Below are 20710 nucleotides of genomic sequence, written 5' to 3' on the forward strand. Positions count from 1 at the left end.
GCCGACTGGCCAGGAATTGAGAGGAAGGGATTGTGACTGGGTAGCTGAGTTGGCGTGAAGCAGAGAGTGTGTGCCAATGCTATGCGGGAGCGAGCGCCTGTGTGATAGAGAGCAGAATAGAGTGAGATAGGGAGTTAAGTGTAATTGTTTGGGCGTGGGTCTCAGCCGATAGGGGCCTTTTAGATTGTGTTTTTTAAGGCCAATAAACCTTCCTGACGTTGCTTTATACTTGTTGTCTGCTAAAGGAAAAAGACCCCCGCTTGCTACAATACTTTTGTTTGTTAACTTTCGAACTTTGGATTCACTTGACAATAGTACGTCCACCTGCTTCCGCAGTCAGTGCACCAGTCACAATCATAGATTTTATAGATTTGCTTTAACCCTGGCCAGTAGGAATTCGACCTGCCCACATCAAACATCTGCGTCTCTCTGCCCCCGCCCCTCCCCCAAGGCATCGCAGGCTGGCAGGCAGCACAGACACAAGGCTGCGCGCACACAAGAGCAAACCCACAAGCAGTGACCACATAGATACAGAATACTTTGTAAAAAATAATCCCAACGCTGGACGGGCCCCTTCGCTGGCTGGGGCCCCGGGACTCGAGCCCTGGTAAGCCCTTGCAATAAGTAAGCCTGACTACACCTATACTTAAGAATTAAACCGGCTCATCGTTATTGAAAGCGAAGAAAATGTGAACAATCTTCTGTTTTTCACTTCTGACAGATTACATACAAATTTAAATACATTCGCTACATCATGAATGAACCAACTGGCAATATATTGTCTTTGAAATGAACTTTACACCATTCCGCGATACAGCGAATAAAAAGCCTATCATTGAACTTTTATAACGTATATTTTGAAAACAACCACAGTCATACATACAACCTGCTACTTGAGAAACATAAATATTCTACTTTTCAGTACATCTAAACATTTGAATAAGTCGTGAAGTGAACTTACTTTAAGCGCACTCTTCGGTCTGAAGTCATCTGAGGAGCCTTTTCTCAAAGTGGTCTGAAGGAAGAGCACTCGAGCGCTTTCAAATAATGAATCTGGGAACATCTGTGACAGTATCAAACACGTGTTTAATGATTTATTATCCATTATTCGAGTTGCATACTGCAACTTCGGAGTCCTATACGACAAGGTCAGTGTGGAACCGTGTATGCATGTCGTTATCCATCCAACACAAAACTATAATCGTGACTTTTGATCTTTAAAAAACATTGCTCGTGCCACTTTCCTTATGAATACGTTAATAAATAATCGAAGTCTTGTGGAGCTTACATCAGTTCATAATGACACAATCTGTTCCATATTTTGGATCTTTCTATCTCACGAGCAAAGTCACCGCTTCCCTGGTGGTCTAGTGGTTAGGATTCGGCGCTCTCACCGCCGCGGCCCGGGTTCGACTCCCGGTCAGGGAACTCGCTCTTTCCCACCCCTTCCATAAACGAATGGAAAATCAATAAATCAAATCTATTCACGCTAAGTAGAGTGCATGTTATCAAATATGTATTTCCTGACTTCCCGTTTCAATCCTTGTAATGAGGGTGGGAGGTGCTGTATTGTGAGAAGAAGGGCCATGTGCGCTGCTTGCAAAATGCAGGATGCGAAGGTAGCACATTACAAAGGATTGAGGGAGAGAGACGATACTGCATTTCATAATACATCTTGAGACAGGTGTGAATTCTCACACTGTCAGAGAGTTGGCGCTGTCTTGGAAATATTACAGTGGTGGGTCCAAGGAGACACTTTTGTAAGTCAATCTTATTTGCACGCTTGTATTATTTCATGCTAATTTGTCTTTGAGTGACCATCTAGGGAGGCATGTAAGAAATGCTGGAAATAAACTCATTCATGAACGGAAAAGATGTTCAGTTAAACTTCCGCAGTTTATTGTTAACCTATTTCTTGCTTTAATTTACTAATGTGATCTTTATAAGTGACATGGGAATCGAGAATTAGTCAAAGGTATTGAAGAGGTTACTACTGTAATTTGTGAGTTGTTGATTACTATAGAGGGAGGGCTGGAAGACTTAAGGGGATCTAAAATATACATTCTTTTTTTGTTTTGATTAGAGAAACATTGGTTTGAGCACCAGTTGAGCTTAAAACGTTTGAATTTAGGAGGAGATTAAGGTTAACCATCAACGGCTTTAAGGAAATCCCTGGTTTTGTTGTCCGTGAGAGCTGTTTGTATGTGTTCAGTTAGCAGTAAAGTGGCTGATGCAAGACGATCTTTTTGTGCAAAAGACAAACTGATTTTCAGATTCTGATTCTGAGATTCTAAATAAAAAACTGGCCAGTAAGTATTTTTCCAAATATTTTTTAGAACAGGTACAATGCTGATGGGTCTGTAGTTCGAAATGTGTTCTTTAATCAGATGGGGGTGATCAAGCCTTTCTTACAAATGGGATGAGTGTTATTTAAGATGCAAAGATTAGTAATGTGATGAATAATATTTTATACACATCTGTTGCGTGAAGAATGCTGACCAGCACCAGTCTACTCAAACACTCCAATATCAGCAACAAACTTAGGTTATGTTATGTTCATTATTATGCAGGAGGTAAACCATCTGGTATTTGAATGAGATGTAATCACTTCCAATAGATAAGACTGTAACCTGTCTATCTGAAGATGCAAAAAGGCTTCTCCAAACTCACATGTATATTTATCTATAATCTATATTTATGTTTTATGGAATAAACTTGTTACTTCTTCATCGCTGTATCCTGGGATTTACTAAAACCACTACAGATATAAAGAGCGATAATAATCTTGAATTCAATAAACATGATCCAGTGATTGTGCAGCTCTTGACTGCAGGTCTCTGCGCATACAGGGTGTTTAATGAGTCGCTGAATCGGCGCTGCTGTTGAAACCGAGACAGTCGATACCATCCCACACAGAGATCACCAGACCAGCCCACCTGCTCACTGATTGGGTTAGGAAGAACCGTCACTCAAAACTACTCGACCAATGGAGACCCATGATCCACGCCTCCCTGTAAATCCCACCCTCACGACAAAACAGCGCCAAAACTCGTAAACGAAAGAAAAAAAATCGAAAGCAAAGAAACTGGCGACGAAAACAAAAAATGCAGCATCACAAGCAAAGACGAGGGCTGCAGGCCAGTCTTGATAAAGTTTTTTTTTTTTTTGATTTCAATACATTTATTTGTTTTCAATTCTATAAATGTTGCATTCGATTTTTTAATTTTTGATCTCAAAATCAATTTTTTGACTAGAGGCAGAGGAGGGTCGTGGTTTGGAGGAGGTGCGACGGCGAGGGCTGACTACCGGAGTACTGGCAGGACCAGCACTGAAGGGTGCTGCTATCTCTGAAGCTCCAAAGTCAGCCAGCTCCTCAACCAGCCGCTCCCTGAAGGCCAACTGTGTGAGATGCGCCAGCCCTTTCACCTTGGTCAGGTGCTGGTGCAGGATGAAGGAGTTGACGACAGCAGTGTCCACAAAGTGGTAAAAGAGGGTCTTGTACCACTTCATGGTCTTCTGCAGGACATGGCAGTAGCCGACCAGAGCATCGGACAGGTCGACGCCCCCAATTCCAGCAGTGTAGTCCTTCACGGCACAAGGGATGGGGACATCTTTCCGTATCCAAGCTCCATTCTCCTTCACTCGGCGATTGGCAAAGTCATATAGATATTAATTCATACATACAGTTAGGTCCATAACTGGGTAGATGAGTAGTGGAGGACACCGTGAGCACACTGGCCTGGTCTGGCTACCCAAGTAGGGGTACTGATGCAGAGGTTCCTAGGGGCAGCCATGGGGGAGGAGCAATGGCAGGTAGCGGTCCTCAGGCCACTGCAGGAGGAGCTGCTGACGTGGCACCAGTGGATCACAAAGACAGTGCAACACCTCCACTAGGGTTTCTACAGGGCCAGTGCCGATGAGATGTGGAAGACTTCTGCCGACTGGCAGATGCAAGACGCTGAATCGGCGCTGCTGTTGAAACCGAGACAGTCGATACCATCCCACACAGAGATCACCAGACCAGCCCACCTGCTCACAGATTGGGTTAGGAAGAACCGTCAATCAAAACTACTGGACCAATGGAGAGCCGAGATCCACGCCTCCCTGTAAATCCCACCCTCACGACAAAACAGCGCCAAAACTCGTAAACGAAAGAAAAAAATCAAAAGCAAAGAAACGGGCGACAAAAACAAAATTGCAGCATCGCAAGCAAAGACGGGGGCTGCAGGCCAGTTTTGATAAAGTTTTTTTTTTTTTTTTTGCTTTCCATACATTTATTTGTTTTCAATTCTATAAATGTTGCATTCGATTTTTTTATTTTTGATCTCAAAATCAATTTTTTGACTAGAGGCAGAGGAGGGTCGTGGTTTGGAGGAGGTGCGACGGCGAGGGCTGACTACCGGAGTACTGGCAGGACCAGCACTGAAGGGTGCTGCTATCTCTGAAGCTCCAAAGTCAGCCAGCTCCTCAACCAGCCGCTCCCTGAAGGCCAACTGTGTGAGATGCGCCAGCCCTTTCACCTTGGTCAGGTGCTGGTGCAGGATGAAGGAGTTGACGACAGCAGTGTCCACAAAGTGGTAAAAGAGGGTCTTGTACCACTTCATGGTCTTCTGCAGGACATGGCAGTAGCCAAGCAGAGCATCGGACAGGTCGACGCCCCCAATTCCAGCAGTGTAGTCCTTCACGGCACAAGGGATGGGGACATCCTTCCGTATCCAAGCTCCATTCTCCTTCACTCGGCGATTGGCAAAGTCATATAGATATATATACATACATACAGTTAGGTCCATAACTGGGTAGATGAGCAGCGGAGGACACCGTGGGCACACTGGCCTGGTCTGGCTACCCAAGTAGGGGTACTGATGCGGAGGTTCCTAGGGGCAGCCATGGGGGAAGAGCATTGGCAGGTAGCGGTCCTCAGGCCACTGCAGGAGGAGCTGCTGACGTGGCACCAGTGCATCACAAAGACAGTGCAACACCACCACTAGGGTTTCTACAGGGCCAGTGCCGATGAGATGTGGAAGACTTCTGCCGACTGGCCAGGAATTGAGAGGAAGGGATTGTGACTGGGTAGCTGAGTTGGCGTGAAGCAGAGAGTGTGTGCCAATGCTATGCGGGAGCGAGCGCCTGTGTGATAGAGAGCAGAATAGAGTGAGATAGGGAGTTAAGTGTAATTGTTTGGGCGTGGGTCTCAGCCGATAGGGGCCTTTTAGATTGTGTTTTTTAAGGCCAATAAACCTTCCTGACGTTGCTTTATACTTGTTGTCTGCTAAAGGAAAAAGACCCCCGCTTGCTACAATACTTTTGTTTGTTAACTTTCGAACTTTGGATTCACTTGACAATAGTACGTCCACCTGCTTCCGCAGTCAGTGCACCAGTCACAATCATAGATTTTATAGATTTGCTTTAACCCTGGCCAGTAGGAATTCGACCTGCCCACATCAAACATCTGCGTCTCTCTGCCCCCGCCCCTCCCCCAAGGCATCGCAGGCTGGCAGGCAGCACAGACACAAGGCTGCACGCACACAAGAGCAAACCCACAAGCAGTGACCACATAGATACAGAATACTTTGTAAAAAATAATCCCAACGCTGGACGGGCCCCTTCGCTGGCTGGGGCCCCGGGACTCGAGCCCTGGTAAGCCCTTGCAATAAGTAAGCCTGACTACACCTATACTTAAGAATTAAACCGGCTCATCGTTATTGAAAGCGAAGAAAATGTGAACAATCTTCTGTTTTTCACTTCTGACAGATTACATACAAATTTAAATACATTCGCTACATCATGAATGAACCAACTGGCAATATATTGTCTTTGAAATGAACTTTACACCATTCCGCGATACAGCGAATAAAAAGCCTATCATTGAACTTTTATAACGTATATTTTGAAAACAACCACAGTCATACATACAACCTGCTACTTGAGAAACATAAATATTCTACTTTTCAGTACATCTAAACATTTGAATAAGTCGTGAAGTGAACTTACTTTAAGCGCACTCTTCGGTCTGAAGTCATCTGAGGAGCCTTTTCTCAAAGTGGTCTGAAGGAAGAGCACTCGAGCGCTTTCAAATAATGAATCTGGGAACATCTGTGACAGTATCAAACACGTGTTTAATGATTTATTATCCATTATTCGAGTTGCATACTGCAACTTCGGAGTCCTATACGACAAGGTCAGTGTGGAACCGTGTATGCATGTCGTTATACATCCAACACAAAACTATAATCGTGACTTTTGATCTTTAAAAAACATTGCTCGTGCCACTTTCCTTATGAATACGTTAATAAATAATCGAAGTCTTGTGGAGCTTACATCAGTTCATAATGACACAATCTGTTCCATATTTTGGATCTTTCTATCTCACGAGCAAAGTCACCGCTTCCCTGGTGGTCTAGTGGTTAGGATTCGGCGCTCTCACTGCCGCGGCCTGGGTTCGACTCCCGGTTGGGGAACTCGCTCTTTCCCACCCCTTCCATAAACGAATGGAAAATCAATAAATCAAATCTATTCACGCTAAGTAGAGTGCATGTTATCAAATATGTATTTCCTGACTTCCCGTTTCAATCCTTGTAATGAGGGTGGGAGGTGCTGTATAGTGAGAAGAAGGGCCATGTGCGCTGCTTGCAAAATGCAGGATGAGAAGGTAGCACATTACAAAGGATTGAGGGAGAGAGACGATACTGCATTTCATAATACATCTTGAGACAGGTGTGAATTCTCACACTGTCAGAGAGTTGGCGCTGTCTTGGAAATATTACAGTGGTGGGTCCAAGGAGACACTTTTGTAAGTCAATCTTATTTGCACGCTTGTATTATTTCATGCTAATTTGTCTTTGAGTGACCATCTAGGGAGGCATGTAAGAAATGCTGGAAATAAACTCATTCATGAACGGAAAAGATGTTCAGTTAAACTTCCGCAGTTTATTGTTAACCTATTTCTTGCTTTAATTTACTAATGTGATATTTATAAGTGACATGGGAATCGAGAATTAGTCAAAGGTATTGAAGAGGTTACTACTGTAATTTGTGAGTTGTTGATTACTATAGAGGGAGGGCTGGAAGACTTAAGGGGATCTAAAATATACATTCTTTTTTTGTTTTGATTAGAGAAACATTGGTTTGAGCACCAGTTGAGCTTAAAACGTTTGAATTTAGGAGGAGATTAAGGTTAACCATCAACGGCTTTAAGGAAATCCCTGGTTTTGTTGTCCGTGAGAGCTGTTTGTATGTGTTCAGTTAGCAGTAAAGTGGCTGATGCAAGACGATCTTTTTGTGCAAAAGACAAACTGATTTTCAGATTCTGATTCTGAGATTCTAAATAAAAAACTGGCCAGTAAGTATTTTTCCAAATATTTTTTAGAACAGGTACAATGCTGATGGGTCTGTAGTTCGAAATGTGTTCTTTAATCAGATGGGGGTGATCAAGCCTTTCTTACAAATGGGATGAGTGTTATTTAAGATGCAAAGATTAGTAATGTGATGAATAATATTTTATACACATCTGTTGCGTGAAGAATGCTGACCAGCACCAGTCTACTCAAACACTCCAATATCAGCAACAAACTTAGGTTATGTTATGTTCATTATTATGCAGGAGGTAAACCATCTGGTATTTGAATGAGATGTAATCACTTCCAATAGATAAGACTGTAACCTGTCTATCTAAAGATGCAAAAAGGCTTCTCCAAACTCACATGTATATTTATCTATAATCTATATTTATGTTTTATGGAATAAACTTGTTACTTCTTCATCGCTGTATCCTGGGATTTACTAAAACCACTACAGATATAAAGAGCGATAATAATCTTGAATTCAATAAACATGATCCAGTGATTGTGCAGCTCTTGACTGCAGGTCTCTGCGCATACAGGGTGTTTAATGAGTCGCTGAATCGGCGCTGCTGTTGAAACCGAGACAGTCGATACCATCCCACACAGAGATCACCAGACCAGCCCACCTGCTCACTGATTGGGTTAGGAAGAACCGTCACTCAAAACTACTGGACCAATGGAGAGCCGAGATCCACGCCTCCCTGTAAATCCCACCCTCACGACAAAACAGCGCCAAAACTCGTAAACGAAAGAAAAAAATCAAAAGCAAAGAAACGGGCGACGAAAACAAAATTGCAGCATCGCAAGCAAAGACGGGGGCTGCAGGCCAGTTTTGATAAAGTTTTTTTTTTTTTTTTTGCTTTCGATACATTTATTTGTTTTCAATTCTATAAATGTTGCATTCAATTTTTTTATTTTTGATCTCAAAATCAATTTTTTGACTAGAGGCAGAGGAGGGTCGTGGTTTGGAGGAGGTGCGACGGCGAGGGCTGACTACCGGAGTACTGGCAGGACCAGCACTGAAGGGTGCTGCTATCTCTGAAGCTCCAAAGTCAGCCAGCTCCTCAACCAGCCGCTCCCTGAAGGCCAACTGTGTGAGATGCGCCAGCCCTTTCACCTTGGTCAGGTGCTGGTGCAGGATGAAGGAGTTGACGACAGCAGTGTCCACAAAGTGGTAAAAGAGGGTCTTCTACCACTTCATGGTCTTCTGCAGGACATGGCAGTAGCCAAGCAGAGCATCGGACAGGTCGACGCCCCCAATTCCAGCAGTGTAGTCCTTCACGGCACAAGGGATGGGGACATCCTTCCGTATCCAAGCTCCATTCTCCTTCACTCGGCGATTGGCAAAGTCATATAGATATATATACATACATACAGTTAGGTCCATAACTGGGTAGATGAGCAGCGGAGGACACCGTGGGCACACTGGCCTGGTCTGGCTACCCAAGTAGGGGTACTGATGCGGAGGTTCCTAGGGGCAGCCATGGGGGAAGAGCATTGGCAGGTAGCGGTCCTCAGGCCACTGCAGGAGGAGCTGCTGACGTGGCACAGTGCATCACAAAGACAGTGCAACACCACCACTAGGGTTTCTACAGGGCCAGTGCCGATGAGATGTGGAAGACTTCTGCCGACTGGCAAGGAATTGAGAGGAAGGGATTGTGACTGGGTAGCTGAGTTGGCGTGAAGCAGAGAGTGTGTGCCAATGCTATGCGGGAGCGAGCGCCTGTGTGATAGAGAGCAGAATAGAGTGAGATAGGGAGTTAAGTGTAATTGTTTGGGCGTGGGTCTCAGCCGATAGGGGCCTTTTAGATTGTGTTTTTTAAGGCCAATAAACCTTCCTGACGTTGCTTTATACTTGTTGTCTGCTAAAGGAAAAAGACCCCCGCTTGCTACAATACTTTTGTTTGTTAACTTTCGAACTTTGGATTCACTTGACAATAGTACGTCCACCTGCTTCCGCAGTCAGTGCACCAGTCACAATCATAGATTTTATAGATTTGCTTTAACCCTGGCCAGTAGGAATTCGACCTGCCCACATCAAACATCTGCGTCTCTCTGCCCCCGCCCCTCCCCCAAGGCATCGCAGGCTGGCAGGCAGCACAGACACAAGGCTGCGCGCACACAAGAGCAAACCCACAAGCAGTGACCACATAGATACAGAATACTTTGTAAAAAATAATCCCAACGCTGGACGGGCCCCTTCGCTGGCTGGGGCCCCGGGACTCGAGCCCTGGTAAGCCCTTGCAATAAGTAAGCCTGACTACACCTATACTTAAGAATTAAACCGGCTCATCGTTATTGAAAGCGAAGAAAATGTGAACAATCTTCTGTTTTTCACTTCTGACAGATTACATACAAATTTAAATACATTCGCTACATCATGAATGAACCAACTGGCAATATATTGTCTTTGAAATGAACTTTACACCATTCCGCGATACAGCGAATAAAAAGCCTATCATTGAACTTTTATAACGTATATTTTGAAAACAACCACAGTCATACATACAACCTGCTACTTGAGAAACATAAATATTCTACTTTTCAGTACATCTAAACATTTGAATAAGTCGTGAAGTGAACTTACTTTAAGCGCACTCTTCGGTCTGAAGTCATCTGAGGAGCCTTTTCTCAAAGTGGTCTGAAGGAAGAGCACTCGAGCGCTTTCAAATAATGAATCTGGGAACATCTGTGACAGTATCAAACACGTGTTTAATGATTTATTATCCATTATTCGAGTTGCATACTGCAACTTCGGAGTCCTATACGACAAGGTCAGTGTGGAACCGTGTATGCATGTCGTTATACATCCAACACAAAACTATAATCGTGACTTTTGATCTTTAAAAAACATTGCTCGTGCCACTTTCCTTATGAATACGTTAATAAATAATCGAAGTCTTGTGGAGCTTACATCAGTTCATAATGACACAATCTGTTCCATATTTTGGATCTTTCTATCTCACGAGCAAAGTCACCGCTTCCCTGGTGGTCTAGTGGTTAGGATTCGGCGCTCTCACCGCCGCGGCCCGGGTTCGACTCCCGGTCAGGGAACTCGCTCTTTCCCGCCCCTTCCATAAGCGAATGGAAAATCAATAAATCAAATCTATTCACGCTAAGTAGAGTGCATGTTATCAAATATGTATTTCCTGACTTCCCGTTTCAATCCTTGTAATGAGGGTGGGAGGTGCTGTATTGTGAGAAGAAGGGCCATGTGCGCTGCTTGCAAAATGCAGGATGCGAAGGTAGCACATTACAAAGGATTGAGGGAGAGAGACGATACTGCATTTCATAATACATCTTGATTACACACTGTCAGAGAGTTGGTGCTGTCTTGGAAATATTACAGTGGTGGGTCCAAGGAGACACTTTTGTAAGTCAATCTTATTTGCACGCTTGTATTATTTCCTGACGGCTGCTAATTTGTCTTTGAGTGACCATCTAGGGAGGCATGTAAGAAATGCTGGAAATAAACTCATTCATGAACGGAAAAGATGTTCAGTTAAACTTCCGCAGTTTATTGTTAACCTATTTCTTGCTTTAATTTACTAATGTGATCTTTATAAGTGACATGGGAATCGAGAATTAGTCAAAGGTATTGAAGAGGTTACTACTGTAATTTGTGAGTTGTTGATTACTATAGAGGGAGGGCTGGAAGACTTAAGGGGATGTAAAATATACATTCTTTTTTTGTTTTGATTAGAGAAACATTGGTTTGAGCACCAGTTGAGCTTAAAACGTTTGAATTTAGGAGGAGATTAAGGTTAACCATCAACGGCTTTAAGGAAATCCCTGGTTTTGTTGTCCGTGAGAGCTGTTTGTATGTGTTCAGTGAGCGCCAAAACTCGTAAACGAAAGAAAAAAATCAAAAGCAAAGAAACGGGCGACGAAAACAAAATTGCAGCATCGCAAGCAAAGACGGGGGCTGCAGGCCAGTTTTGCTAAAGTTTTTTTTTTTTTTTTTGTTTTCGATACATTTATTTGTTTTCAATTCTATAAATGTTGCATTCGATTTTTTTATTTTTGATCTCAAAATCAATTTTTTGACTAGAGGCAGAGGAGGGTCGTGGTTTGGAGGAGGTGCGACGGCGAGGGCTGACTACCGGAGTACTGGCAGGACCAGCACTGAAGGGTGCTGCTATCTCTGAAGCTCCAAAGTCAGCCAGCTCCTCAACCAGCCGCTCCCTGAAGGCCAACTGTGTGAGATGCGCCAGCCCTTTCACCTTGGTCAGGTGCTGGTGCAGGATGAAGGAGTTGACGACAGCAGTGTCCACAAAGTGGTAAAAGAGGGTCTTCTACCACTTCATGGTCTTCTGCAGGACATGGCAGTAGCCAAGCAGAGCATCGGACAGGTCGACGCCCCCAATTCCAGCAGTGTAGTCCTTCACGGCACAAGGGATGGGGACATCCTTCCGTATCCAAGCTCCATTCTCCTTCACTCGGCGATTGGCAAAGTCATATAGATATATATACATACATACAGTTAGGTCCATAACTGGGTAGATGAGCAGCGGAGGACACCGTGGGCACACTGGCCTGGTCTGGCTACCCAAGTAGGGGTACTGATGCGGAGGTTCCTAGGGGCAGCCATGGGGGAAGAGCATTGGCAGGTAGCGGTCCTCAGGCCACTGCAGGAGGAGCTGCTGACGTGGCACCAGTGCATCACAAAGACAGTGCAACACCACCACTAGGGTTTCTACAGGGCCAGTGCCGATGAGATGTGGAAGACTTCTGCCGACTGGCAAGGAATTGAGAGGAAGGGATTGTGACTGGGTAGCTGAGTTGGCGTGAAGCAGAGAGTGTGTGCCAATGCTATGCGGGAGCGAGCGCCTGTGTGATAGAGAGCAGAATAGAGTGAGATAGGGAGTTAAGTGTAATTGTTTGGGCGTGGGTCTCAGCCGATAGGGGCCTTTTAGATTGTGTTTTTTAAGGCCAATAAACCTTCCTGACGTTGCTTTATACTTGTTGTCTGCTAAAGGAAAAAGACCCCCGCTTGCTACAATACTTTTGTTTGTTAACTTTCGAACTTTGGATTCACTTGACAATAGTACGTCCACCTGCTTCCGCAGTCAGTTCACCAGTCACAATCATAGATTTTATAGATTTGCTTTAACCCTGGCCAGTAGGAATTCGACCTGCCCACATCAAACATCTGCGTCTCTCTGCCCCCGCCCCTCCCCCAAGGCATCGCAGGCTGGCAGGCAGCACAGACACAAGGCTGCGCGCACACAAGAGCAAACCCACAAGCAGTGACCACATAGATACAGAATACTTTGTAAAAAATAATCCCAACGCTGGACGGGCCCCTTCGCTGGCTGGGGCCCCGGGACTCGAGCCCTGGTAAGCCCTTGCAATAAGTAAGCCTGACTACACCTATACTTAAGAATTAAACCGGCTCATCGTTATTGAAAGCGAAGAAAATGTGAACAATCTTCTGTTTTTCACTTCTGACAGATTACATACAAATTTAAATACATTCGCTACATCATGAATGAACCAACTGGCAATATATTGTCTTTGAAATGAACTTTACACCATTCCGCGATACAGCGAATAAAAAGCCTATCATTGAACTTTTATAACGTATATTTTGAAAACAACCACAGTCATACATACAACCTGCTACTTGAGAAACATAAAAATTCTACTTTTCAGTACATCTAAACATTTGAATAAGTCGTGAAGTGAACTTACTTTAAGCGCACTCTTCGGTCTGAAGTCATCTGAGGAGCCTTTTCTCAAAGTGGTCTGAAGGAAGAGCACTCGAGCGCTTTCAAATAATGAATCTGGGAACATCTGTGACAGTATCAAACACGTGTTTAATGATTTATTATCCATTATTCGAGTTGCATACTGCAACTTTGGAGTCCTATACGACAAGGTCAGTGTGGAACCGTGTATGCATGTCGTTATCCATCCAACACAAAACTATAATCGTGACTTTTGATCTTTAAAAAACATTGCTCGTGCCACTTTCCTTATTAATACGTTAATAAATAATCGAAGTCTTGTGGAGCTTACATCAGTTCATAATGACACAATCTGTTCCATATTTTGGATCTTTCTATCTCACGAGCGAAGTCACCGCTTCCCTGGTGGTCTAGTGGTTAGGATTCGGCGCTCTCACCGCCGCGGCCCGGGTTCGATTCCCGGTCAGGGAACTCGCTCTTTCCCGCCCCTTCCATAAGCGAATGGAAAATCAATAAATCAAATCTATTCACGCTAAGTAGAGTGCATGTTATCAAATATGTATTTCCTGACTTCCCGTTTCAATCCTTGTAATGAGGGTGGGAGGTGCTGTATTGTGAGAAGAAGGGCCATGTGCGCTGCTTGCAAAATGCAGGATGCGAAGGTAGCACATTACAAAGGATTGAGGGAGAGAGACGATACTGCATTTCATAATACATCTTGATTACACACTGTCAGAGAGTTGGTGCTGTCTTGGAAATATTACAGTGGTGGGTCCAAGGAGACACTTTTGTAAGTCAATCTTATTTGCACGCTTGTATTATTTCCTGACGGCTGCTAATTTGTCTTTGAGTGACCATCTAGGGAGGCATGTAAGAAATGCTGGAAATAAACTCATTCATGAACGGAAAAGATGTTCAGTTAAACTTCCGCAGTTTATTGTTAACCTATTTCTTGCTTTAATTTACTAATGTGATCTTTATAAGTGACATGGGAATCGAGAATTAGTCAAAGGTATTGAAGAGGTTACTACTGTAATTTGTGAGTTGTTGATTACTATAGAGGGAGGGCTGGAAGACTTAAGGGGATGTAAAATATACATTCTTTTTTTGTTTTGATTAGAGAAACATTGGTTTGAGCACCAGTTGAGCTTAAAACGTTTGAATTTAGGAGGAGATTAAGGTTAACCATCAACGGCTTTAAGGAAATCCCTGGTTTTGTTGTCCGTGAGAGCTGTTTGTATGTGTTCAGTTAGCGCCAAAACTCGTAAACGAAAGAAAAAAATCAAAAGCAAAGAAACAGGCGACGAAAACAAAATTGCAGCATCGCAAGCAAAGACGGGGGCTGCAGGCCAGTTTTGCTAAAGTTTTTTTTTTTTTTTTTGTTTTCGATACATTTATTTGTTTTCAATTCTATAAATGTTGCATTCGATTTTTTTATTTTTGATCTCAAAATCAATTTTTTGACTAGAGGCAGAGGAGGGTCGTGGTTTGGAGGAGGTGCGACGGCGAGGGCTGACTACCGGAGTACTGGCAGGACCAGCACTGAAGGGTGCTGCTATCTCTGAAGCTCCAAAGTCAGCCAGCTCCTCAACCAGCCGCTCCCTGAAGGCCAACTGTGTGAGATGCGCCAGCCCTTTCACCTTGGTCAGGTGCTGGTGCAGGATGAAGGAGTTGACGACAGCAGTGTCCACAAAGTGGTAAAAGAGGGTCTTCTACCACTTCATGGTCTTCTGCAGGACATGGCAGTAGCCAAGCAGAGCATCGGACAGGTCGACGCCCCCAATTCCAGCAGTGTAGTCCTTCACGGCACAAGGGATGGGGACATCCTTCCGTATCCAAGCTCCATTCTCCTTCACTCGGCGATTGGCAAAGTCATATAGATATATATACATACATACAGTTAGGTCCATAACTGGGTAGATGAGCAGCGGAGGACACCGTGGGCACACTGGCCTGGTCTGGCTACCCAAGTAGGGGTACTGATGCGGAGGTTCCTAGGGGCAGCCATGGGGGAAGAGCATTGGCAGGTAGCGGTCCTCAGGCCACTGCAGGAGGAGCTGCTGACGTGGCACCAGTGCATCACAAAGACAGTGCAACACCACCACTAGGGTTTCTACAGGGCCAGTGCCGATGAGATGTGGAAGACTTCTGCCGACTGGCAAGGAATTGAGAGGAAGGGATTGTGACTGGGTAGCTGAGTTGGCGTGAAGCAGAGAGTGTGTGCCAATGCTATGCGGGAGCGAGCGCCTGTGTGATAGAGAGCAGAATAGAGTGAGATAGGGAGTTAAGTGTAATTGTTTGGGCGTGGGTCTCAGCCGATAGGGGCCTTTTAGATTGTGTTTTTTAAGGCCAATAAACCTTCCTGACGTTGCTTTATACTTGTTGTCTGCTAAAGGAAAAAGACCCCCGCTTGCTACAATACTTTTGTTTGTTAACTTTCGAACTTTGGATTCACTTGACAATAGTACGTCCACCTGCTTCCGCAGTCAGTGCACCAGTCACAATCATAGATTTTATAGATTTGCTTTAACCCTGGCCAGTAGGAATTCGACCTGCCCACATCAAACATCTGCGTCTCTCTGCCCCCGCCCCTCCCCCAAGGCATCGCAGGCTGGCAGGCAGCACAGACACAAGGCTGCGCGCACACAAGAGCAAACCCACAAGCAGTGACCACATAGATACAGAATACTTTGTAAAAAATAATCCCAACGCTGGACGGGCCCCTTCGCTGGCTGGGGCCCCGGGACTCGAGCCCTGGTAAGCCCTTGCAATAAGTAAGCCTGACTACACCTATACTTAAGAATTAAACCGGCTCATCGTTATTGAAAGCGAAGAAAATGTGAACAATCTTCTGTTTTTCACTTCTGACAGATTACATACAAATTTAAATACATTCGCTACATCATGAATGAACCAACTGGCAATATATTGTCTTTGAAATGAACTTTACACCATTCCGCGATACAGCGAATAAAAAGCCTATCATTGAACTTTTATAACGTATATTTTGAAAACAACCACAGTCATACATACAACCTGCTACTTGAGAAACATAAAAATTCTACTTTTCAGTACATCTAAACATTTGAATAAGTCGTGAAGTGAACTTACTTTAAGCGCACTCTTCGGTCTGAAGTCATCTGAGGAGCCTTTTCTCAAAGTGGTCTGAAGGAAGAGCACTCGAGCGCTTTCAAATAATGAATCTGGGAACATCTGTGACAGTATCAAACACGTGTTTAATGATTTATTATCCATTATTCGAGTTGCATACTGCAACTTCGGAGTCCTATACGACAAGGTCAGTGTGGAACCGTGTATGCATGTCGTTATCCATCCAACACAAAACTATAATCGTGACTTTTGATCTTTAAAAAACATTGCTCGTGCCACTTTCCTTATTAATACGTTAATAAATAATCGAAGTCTTGTGGAGCTTACATCAGTTCATAATGACACAATCTGTTCCATATTTTGGATCTTTCTATCTCACGAGCGAAGTCACCGCTTCCCTGGTGGTCTAGTGGTTAGGATTCGGCGCTCTCACCGCCGCGGCCCGGGTTCGATTCCCGGTCAGGGAACTTGCTCTTTCCCGCCCCTTCCATAAGCGAATGGAAAATCAATAAATCAAATCTATTCACGCTAAGTAGAGTGCATGTTATCAAATATGTATTTCCTGACTTCCCGTTTCAATCCTTGTAATGAGGGTGGGAGGTGCTGTATTGTGAGAAGAAGGGCCATGTGCGCTGCTTGCAAAATGCAGGATGCGAAGGTAGCACATTACAAAGGATTGAGGGAGAGAGACGATACTGCATTTCATAATACATCTTGATTACACACTGTCAGAGAGTTGGTGCTGTCTTGGAAATATTACAGTGGTGGGTCCAAGGAGACACTTTTGTAAGTCAATCTTATTTGCACGCTTGTATTATTTCCTGACGGCTGCTAATTTGTCTTTGAGTGACCATCTAGGGAGGCATGTAAGAAATGCTGGAAATAAACTCATTCATGAACGGAAAAGATGTTCAGTTAAACTTCCGCAGTTTATTGTTAACCTATTTCTTGCTTTAATTTACTAATGTGATCTTTATAAGTGACATGGGAATCGAGAATTAGTCAAAGGTATTGAAGAGGTTACTACTGTAATTTGTGAGTTGTTGATTACTATAGAGGGAGGGCTGGAAGACTTAAGGGGATGTAAAATATACATTCTTTTTTTGTTTTGATTAGAGAAACATTGGTTTGAGCACCAGTTGAGCTTAAAACGTTTGAATTTAGGAGGAGATTAAGGTTAACCATCAACGGCTTTAAGGAAATCCCTGGTTTTGTTGTCCGTGAGAGCTGTTTGTATGTGTTCAGTTAGCAGTAAAGTGGCTGATGCAAGACGATCTTTTTGTGCAAAAGACAAACTGATTTTCAGATTCTGATTCTGAGATTCTAAATAAAAAACTGGCCAGTAAGTATTTTTCCAAATATTTTTTAGAACAGGTACAATGCTGATGGGTCTGTAGTTCGAAATGTGTTCTTTAATCAGATGGGGGTGATCAAGCCTTTCTTACAAATGGGATGAGTGTTATTTAAGATGCAAAGATTAGTAATGTGATGAATAATATTTTATACACATCTGCTGCGTGAAGAATGCTGACCAGCACCAGTCTACTCAAACACTCCAATATCAGCAACAAACTTAGGTTATGTTATGTTCATTATTATGCAGGAGGTAAACCATCTGGTATTTGAATGAGATGTAATCACTTCCAATAGATAAGACAGTAACCTGTCTATCTGAAGATGCAAAAAGGCTTCTCCAAACTCACATGTATATTTATCTATAATCTATATTTATGTTTTATGGAATAAACTTGTTACTTCTTCATCGCTGTATCCTGGGATTTACTAAAACCACAACAGATATAAAGAACGATAATAACCAGCTCCTCAACCAGCCGCTCCCTGAAGGCCAACTGTGTGAGATGCGCCAGCCCTTTCACCTTGGTCAGGTGCTGGTGCAGGATGAAGGAGTTGACGACAGCAGTGTCCACAAAGTGGTAAAGGAGGGTCTTGTACCACTTCATGGTCTTCTGCAGGACATGGCAGTAGCCAAGCAGAGCATCGGACAGGTCGACGCCCCCAATTCCAGCAGTGTAGTCCTTCACGGCACAAGGGATGGTGACATCCTTCCGTATCCAAGCTCCATTCTCCTTCACTCGGCGATTGGCAAAGTCATATAGATATATATACATACATACAGTTAGGTCCATAACTGGGTAGATGAGCAGCGGAGGACACCGTGGGCACACTGGCCTGGTCTGGCTACCCAAGTAGGGGTACTGATGCGGAGGTTCCTAGGGGCAGCCATGGGGGAAGAGCATTGGCAGGTAGCGGTCCTCAGGCCACTGCAGGAGGAGCTGCTGACGTGGCACCAGTGCATCACAAAGACAGTGCAACACCACCACTAGGGTATCTACAGGGCCAGTGCCGATGAGATGTGGAAGACTTCTGCCGACTGGCAAGGAATTGAGAGGAAGGGATTGTGACTGGGTAGCTGAGTTGGCGTGATGCAGAGAGTGTGTGCCAATGCTATGCGGGAGCGAGCGCCTGTGTGATAGAGAGCAGAATAGAGTGAGATAGGGAGTTAAGTGTAATTGTTTGGGCGTGGGTCTCAGCCGATAGGGGCCTTTTAGATTGTGTTTTTTAAGGCCAATAAACCTTCCTGACGTTGCTTTATACTTGTTGTCTGCTAAAGGAAAAAGACCCCCGCTTGCTACAATACTTTTGTTTGTTAACTTTCGAACTTTGGATTCACTTGACAATAGTACGTCCACCTGCTTCCGCAGTCAGTGCACCAGTCACAATCATAGATTTTATAGATTTGCTTTAACCCTGGCCAGTAGGAATTCGACCTGCCCACATCAAACATCTGCGTCTCTCTGCCCCCGCCCCTCCCCCAAGGCATCGCAGGCTGGCAGGCAGCACAGACACAAGGCTGCGCGCACACAAGAGCAAACCCACAAGCAGTGACCACATAGATACAGAATACTTTGTAAAAAATAATCCCAACGCTGGACGGGCCCCTTCGCTGGCTGGGGCCCCGGGACTCGAGCCCTGGTAAGCCCTTGCAATAAGTAAGCCTGACTACACCTATACTTAAGAATTAAACCGGCTCATCGTTATTGAAAGCGAAGAAAATGTGAACAATCTTCTGTTTTTCACTTCTGACAGATTACATACAAATTTAAATACATTCGCTACATCATGAATGAACCAACTGGCAATATATTGTCTTTGAAATGAACTTTACACCATTCCGCGATACAGCGAATAAAAAGCCTATCATTGAACTTTTATAACGTATATTTTGAAAACAACCACAGTCATACATACAACCTGCAACTTGAGAAACATAAATATTCTACTTTTCAGTACATCTAAACATTTGAATAAGTCATGAAGTGAACTTACTTTAAGCGCACTCTTCGGTCTGAAGTCATCTGAGGAGCCTTTTCTCAAAGTGGTCTGAAGGAAGAGCACTCGAGCGCTTTCAAATAATGAATCTGGGAACATCTGTGACAGTATCAAACACGTGTTTAATGATTTATTATCCATTATTCGAGTTGCATACTGCAACTTCGGAGTCCTATACGACAAGGTCAGTGTGGAACCGTGTATGCATGTCGTTATCCATCCAACACAAAACTATAATCGTGACTTTTGATCTTTAAATAACATTGCTCGTGCCACTTTCCTTATGAATACGTTAATAAATAATCGAAGTCTTGTGGAGCTTACATCAGTTCATAATGACACAATCTGTTCCATATTTTGGATCTTTCTATCTCACGAGCAAAGTCACCGCTTCCCTGGTGGTCTAGTGGTTAGGATTCGGCGCTCTCACCGCCGCGGCCCGGGTTCGACTCCCGGTCAGGGAACTCGCTCTTTCCCACCCCTTCCATAAACGAATGAAAAATCAATAAATCAAATCTATTCACGCTAAGTAGAGTGCATGTTATCAAATATGTATTTCCTGACTTCCCGTTTCAATCCTTGTAATGAGGGTGGGAGGTGCTGTATTGTGAGAAGAAGGGCCATGTGCGCTGCTTGCAAAATGCAGGATGAGAAGGTAGCACATTACTAAGGATTGAGGGAGAGAGACGATACTGCATTTCATAATACATCTTGAGACAGGTGTGAATTCTCACACTGTCAGAGAGTTGGCGCTGTCTTGGAAATATTACAGTGGTGGGTCCAAGGAGACACTTTTGTAAGTCAATCTTATTTGCACGCTTGTATTATTTCATGCTAATTTGTCTTTGAGTGACCATCTAGGGAGGCATGTAAGAAATGCTGGAAATAAACTCATTCATGAACGGAAAAGATGTTCAGTTAAACTTCCGCAGTTTATTGTTAACCTATTTCTTGCTTTAATTTACTAATGTGATCTTTATAAGTGATATGGGAATCGAGAATTAGTCAAAGGTATTGAAGAGGTTACTACTGTAATTTGTGAGTTGTTGATTACTATAGAGGGAGGGCTGGAAGACTTAAGGGGATCTAAAATATACATTCTTTTTTTGTTTTGATTAGAGAAACATTGGTTTGAGCACCAGTTGAGCTTAAAACGTTTGAATTTAGGAGGAGATTAAGGTTAACCATCAACGGCTTTAAGGAAATCCCTGGTTTTGT

General features: G+C 43.8%; 6 non-coding genes across 6 annotated transcripts; all 6 read left to right on the plus strand.

Moving 5' to 3' along the window:
• The first annotated feature begins 1356 nt into the window (after positions 1-1356).
• Positions 1357-1428, plus strand: trnae-cuc (transfer RNA glutamic acid (anticodon CUC)). The gene has a single exon. It is a non-coding gene; the product is annotated as a tRNA-Glu (tRNA).
• Positions 1429-6386: 4958 nt separating this feature from the next.
• trnae-cuc (transfer RNA glutamic acid (anticodon CUC)) lies at positions 6387-6458 on the plus strand. The gene has a single exon. It is a non-coding gene; the product is annotated as a tRNA-Glu (tRNA).
• Positions 6459-10322: 3864 nt separating this feature from the next.
• On the plus strand, positions 10323-10394 carry trnae-cuc (transfer RNA glutamic acid (anticodon CUC)). The gene has a single exon. It is a non-coding gene; the product is annotated as a tRNA-Glu (tRNA).
• A 3035-nt stretch (positions 10395-13429) lies between these two features.
• Positions 13430-13501, plus strand: trnae-cuc (transfer RNA glutamic acid (anticodon CUC)). Its single transcript has one exon. It is a non-coding gene; the product is annotated as a tRNA-Glu (tRNA).
• A 3035-nt stretch (positions 13502-16536) lies between these two features.
• On the plus strand, positions 16537-16608 carry trnae-cuc (transfer RNA glutamic acid (anticodon CUC)). Its single transcript has one exon. It is a non-coding gene; the product is annotated as a tRNA-Glu (tRNA).
• Positions 16609-19884: 3276 nt separating this feature from the next.
• trnae-cuc (transfer RNA glutamic acid (anticodon CUC)) lies at positions 19885-19956 on the plus strand. The gene has a single exon. It is a non-coding gene; the product is annotated as a tRNA-Glu (tRNA).
• Positions 19957-20710: the final 754 nt, after the last annotated feature.

Source organism: Amia ocellicauda, chromosome 14 (assembly GCF_036373705.1).
Source record: "Amia ocellicauda isolate fAmiCal2 chromosome 14, fAmiCal2.hap1, whole genome shotgun sequence".
NCBI lineage: Eukaryota > Metazoa > Chordata > Actinopteri > Amiiformes > Amiidae > Amia > Amia ocellicauda.